Source organism: Ranitomeya variabilis, chromosome 5, assembly GCF_051348905.1.
Source record: "Ranitomeya variabilis isolate aRanVar5 chromosome 5, aRanVar5.hap1, whole genome shotgun sequence".
Lineage (NCBI taxonomy): Eukaryota > Metazoa > Chordata > Amphibia > Anura > Dendrobatidae > Ranitomeya > Ranitomeya variabilis.
This window is the reverse complement of record NC_135236.1, coordinates 102,554,707-102,560,706: the sequence shown is the minus strand read 5'-3', so window position 1 is coordinate 102,560,706 and position 6,000 is coordinate 102,554,707.

Here is a 6,000-nt window from a genome sequence, read left to right as displayed (position 1 = left end):
GTTAACATTTCCCACATGTATACTTTACATATGCACAATTTTTGAAACTTTTTTTTTTTTTTTTTTAGGAGTATTAAAAGTTGAAAAGCAATTTCTAATTTTTCCAACAAAATTTACAAAACCATTATTTTATTTTTGTAGGGACCACATCACATTTGACCTGACTTTGGGGGGGCCTATAAGAAAGAAAATAACCAAAAGTGACAATTCTAAAAACTGTACCCCTCAAAGTACTTTAAACCACATTCAAGAAGGTTATTAACCCTTCTGGTTCTTCACAGGAACTAAAGCAATGTGGAAAGAAAAAAAAATGAACATTTAACTTTTTTTTCCCAAAAAGTACTTTAAGCAACATTTTGTACTTTAAGCACCAAAACTTCTTGTGCAATTTCTCCCGAGCACGCCGATACCCCATATGTGGAGCAAAATACTGTTTGGGCGCATGGCAGGGCACAGAATGGAAGGAGTGACGTTTTGGAACACATACTTTGATAAAATCATGTTGCATTTGGAGACCCCTGATGTGCCTAAACAGGGGGAAAAAAACTACACCCCTCAAGGATTTTATCCAGAGTTAGGCTGGGGTCACACTTGGCGTAAGACAATACGCCACGTATTATACGTCCGTACTACGGCCGTAATATGGAGAAATGTTCCCAAAATATTGATCCGTAGTCAGGGTGTTTCAGCGTATTTTGCGCATGGCATCCTCCGTATGTAATCCGTATGGCATCCGTATTGCGAGATTTTCGCGCAGGCTTGCAAAACCGACATCTAATGGATTTATGTGCTCAAATGTTCGGTAAAACATATATACAGTATATATATATATATATATATATATATATGTCATTGAGACACATATATATATATTCTGTATTTAGATTTCATTCAGCGCGATATCTGTGAACAGCCGGTAATTCAATTGCCGGCTTTTCATTTCTCCTGCACAAACCCGACAGGATATGAGACATGGTTACATATAGTAAACCATCTCATATCCCTTTTTTTTTTGCATATTCCACACTACTAATGTTAGTAGTGTGTATGTGCAAAATTTCAGCACTGTAGCTGCTAAAATAAAGGGTTAAATGGCGGAAAAAATTGGCGTGGGCTCCCGCGCAATTTTCTCCGCCAGAATGGTAAAGCCAGTGACTGAGGGCAGATATTAATAGCCAGGAGAGGGTCCATGGTTATTGGCCCCCCTGTGGCTAAAAACATCTGTCCCCAGCCACCCCAGAAAAGGCACATCTGGAAGATGCGCCTATTCTGGCACTTGGCCACTCTCTTCCCACTCCCGTGTAGCGGTGGGATATGGGGTAATGGAGGGTTAATGCCACCTTGCTATTGTAAGGTGACATTAAGCCAGATTAATAATGCAGAGGCGTCAATTATGACACCTATCCATTATTAATCCAATAGTACTAAGGGGTTAATAAACACACACACACACACACGATTTAAAAGTATTTTAATGAAATAAACACAGCGGTTGTTGTAATAATTTATTGCTCTCTCAATCCATTTCCAGGCCCTCGCTTGGAAAAATAATAAACGCACAAGATACATACCTTCTGATGTCAGATCACGTCCAACGAGGTAATCCATCTGAAGGGGTTAACTAATATTACAGGCACGAGCTGCGATAAACCACTCGCTCGTGCCTGTAATCCCCGGGTGCTGAAAGGAAAGCAGTGATCTATACTTACATTGAGTCGCGGTGATGCGCCCCTGCTGGATGTTCTCATGAACTGCAGCCTGGGAACTTTTTCCCACGCTCCAGGTCATATGAGGACATCCACCAGGGGGCGCATCACCGCGACTGAAGGAAATGTAGGTCAATGACCTACATTTCATTCATTCGCCGGGGAATTACAAGCAGGAGCACACCGCTGCATTAGCAGGGCTCCTGCCTGTAAAATAATTAACCCCTTCAGATGGATTACATCTTGGGAAGTGATCTGACATCAGAAGGTATGTATCTTGTGCGTTTATTATTTTGCCAAGCGAGGGCCTGGAAATGGATTGAGAGAGCAATAAATTATTACAACAACCGCTGTGTTTATTTCATTAAAATACTTTTAAATCATGTGTGTGTGTGTGTGTGTGTGTTTATTAACCCTTTCAAACAATTGGATTAATAATGGATAGGTGACATAATTGACGCCTCTCCATTATTAATCTGGCTTAATGTCACCTTACAATAGCAAGGTGGCATTAACCCTTCATTACCCCATATCCCACCGCTACAGGGAGTGGGAAGAGAGTGGCCAAGCGCCAGAATAGGCGCATCTTCCAGATGTGCCTTTTCTGGGGTGGCTGGGGGCAGATGTTTGTAGCCACGGGGGGGCCAATAACCATGGACCCTCTCTAGGCTATTAATATCTGCCCTCAGTCACTGGCTTTACCATTCTGGCGGAGAAAATTGCGCGGGAGCCCACGCCAATTTTTTCCGCCATTTAACCCTTTATTTCAGCAGCTACAGCGCTGAAATTTTGGACATACACACTACTAACATTAGTAGTGTGGAATATGCAAAAAAAAAAAAGGGGATATGAGATGGTTTACTGTATGAAAACCATGTCTCATATCCGGTCGGGTTTGTGCAGGAGAAATGAAAAGCCGGCAATTGAATTACCGACTTTTCACTAACACCGCTGCGTATTTCTCGCAAGTCACACTGCTGGTCCGTGTGGAATCCGTATTTTTCTCGCCCCCATAGACTTTCATTGGCGATTTTTTTGCGCAATACGCTGACAAACACAGCATGCTGCGATTTTGTACGGCCGTAGAAAGCCGTATATTACGGATCCGTAATATACGGCAGATAGGAGCAGCCCCATTGGGAATAATTGTGCCGTATGTAATGCGAGTTTTACGGACGTAGTTTATGCGCTCTTACGTCCGTAAAACTCGCATGTGTGACCCCGGCCTTATACTGAGCATTTTGATCCCACACGTACTACACAAAATTTGATAACATTAGGTAGGCATATTTAAAATTTTCATTTTCACAAAAATTTTGTTTTAGCCCCAAATTTGTAATTTTGACAATATATAAATAATGGGGTCAATTTTCTCTTGTTGCGCAATTTGTCCCGAACGCGACGATACCCCATATGTGGTCAAAAACATCTGCTTGGGCACGTGGCAGGATTATGAAATACAGATTGACATTTGCCTAGGGTAGATTGTGAATGCCATGTTGCATTTGAAGAGCCCCTGACAAGTAAAAACTACAGAAACCCCCAACCAGTGACCCCATTTTAGAAACTAGACCTTTCAAGGAATTCATCTAGAAGTGTAGTGAGTATTTTGAACCCGTAGGTGCCTCACAGAAATGTATAACATTGAGATTTGGAAATATGACATTTTAGTGGTAAAAATGTAATTTTTGTATTTGCTGCAAATTTGTCAAGTACACAAGTAAGGGTTAATAGGTGAAACTAGACCTCAGAATTTATTGCGCAATTTCTCCCAAACGCAGTGCTGCCCCATATGTTGTCAGAAATTGTTAGGCTACATATCATGGCTGAGAAGACAGGAGCGCCATTTGGCTTTTGGAGCACAGATTTTGCTAGAATAGATTGCGAGCGACAATTGCAGAGCCCCGAAGGTGACAGAACAGCAGAATTGGGCAGCACGGTGGCTTAGTGGATAGCACAGCAACCTTGCAGCGCTGGATTCCTGGGTTCTAATCCCACCTTGGACAACATCTGCAAAGAGTCTGTATGTTCTCTCCGTGTTTGCGTGGGTTTCCTCCGGGTTCTCCGGTTTCCTCCCACATTCCAAAGACATACTGATAGTTAATTTAGATTGTGAGCCCCATTGGGGACAGCGATGATAACGTCTGTAAAGCGCTGCGGAATGTTAGCGCTATATAAAAATAAAGATTATTATTATGAAAAGACTCCAAAGTGACCCAATTGTAGAAACTGCACCGCTCAATTAATTAATCTATGGCTGTCAGAACTACAGGTCCTTCTCAAAAAATTAGCATATAGTGTTAAATTTCATTATTTACCATAATGTAATGATTACAATTAAACTTTCATATATTATAGATTCATTATCCACCAACTGAAATTTGTCAGGTCTTTTATTGTTTTAATACTGATGATTTTGGCATACAACTCCTGATAACCCAAAAAACCTGTCTCAATAAATTAGCATATCAAGAAAAGGTTCTCTAAACGACCTATTACCCTAATCTTCTGAATCAACTAATTAACTCTAAACACATGCAAAAGATACCTGAGGCTTTTAAAAACTCCCTGCCTGGTTCATTACTCAAAACCCCCATCATGGGTAAGACTAGCGACCTGACAGATGTCAAGAAGGCCATCATTGACACCCTCAAGCAAGAGGGTAAGATCCAGAAAGAAATTTCTCAACAAATAGGCTGTTCCCAGAGTGCTGTATCAAGGCACCTCAATGGTAAGTCTGTTGGAAGGAAACAATGTGGCAGAAAACGCTGTACAACGAGAAGAGGTGACCGGAACCTGAGGAAGCAGTGGACTGAGTCTGGTGTGGAAACATCCAGAGCCACCGTGCACAGGCGTGTGCAGGAAATGGGCTACAGGTGCCGCATTCCCCAGGTAAAGCCACTTTTGAACCATAAACAGCGGCAGAAGCGACTGACCTGGGCTACAGAGAAGCAGCACTGGACTGTTGCTAAGTGGTCCCAAGTACTTTTTTCTGATGAAAGCAAATTTTGCATGTCATTCGGAAATCAAGGTGCCAGAGTCTGGAGGAAGACTGGGGAGAAGGAAATGCCAAAATGCCTGAAGTCCAGTGTCAAGTACCCACAGTCAGTGATGGTGTGGGGTGCCATGTCAGCTGCTGGTGTTGGTCCACTGTGTTTCATCAAGGGCAGGGTCAATGCAGCTAGCTATCAGGAGATTTTGGAGCACTTCATGCTTCCATCGGCTGAAATGCTTTATGGAGATGAAGATTTCATTTTTCAGCACGACCTGGCACCTGCTCACAGTGCCAAAACCACTGGTAAATGGTTTACTGACCATGGTATTACTGTGCTCAATTGGCCTGCCAACTCTCCTGACCTGAACCCCATAGAGAATCTGTGGGATATTGTGAAGAGAAAGTTGAGAGACGCAAGACCCAACACTCTGGATGAGCTTAAGGCCGCTATTGAAGCATCCTGGGCCTCCATAACATCTCAGCAGTGTCACAGGCTGATTGCCTCCATGCCACGCCGCATTGAAGCAGTCATTTCTGCCAAAGGATTCCCGACCAAGTATTGAGTGCATAACTGAACATTATTATTTGGTGGTTTTTTTGTTTGTTATTAAAAAACACTTTTATTTGATTGGACGGGTGAAATATGCTAATTTATTGAGACAGGTTTTTTGGGTTATCAGGAGTTGTATGCCAAAATCATCAGTATTAAAACAATAAAAGACCTGACAAATTTCAGTTGGTGGATAATGAATCTATAATATATGAAAGTTTAATTGTAATCATTACATTATGGTAAATAATGAAATTTAACACTATATGCTAATTTTTTGAGAAGGACCTGTATTTTATATCATCCAAGCACTTTTTTTTTTTTTTTTTTTGGAGAATTACAAATCTGCCAGCCTAGTACCTATACAGGGTAGAGCCCTCATATATTGTAGCACCCACATACACTACACCCAGTTTGTGCTTCTGCTGATACACCCCCGTAAATTAAGTGCCTTCTCTCCATTACAATAATAACAAACACTCTTAGGCCGGTTTCACACGTCAGTGATTCCGGTACGTGAGGTGACAGTTTCCTCACGTACCGGAGACACTGACACACGTAGACCCATAAAAATCAATGCATCTGTGCAGATGTCATTGATTTTTTGCGGACCGTGTCTCCGTGTGCCAAACACGGAGACATGTCAGTGTTCGTGGGAGCGCACGTTTTACACGGACCCAATAGAGTCAATGGGTCCGCGTAAAACACGGACCTCACACGGACATTCTCCGTCTGGGGTCCGTGTGCGT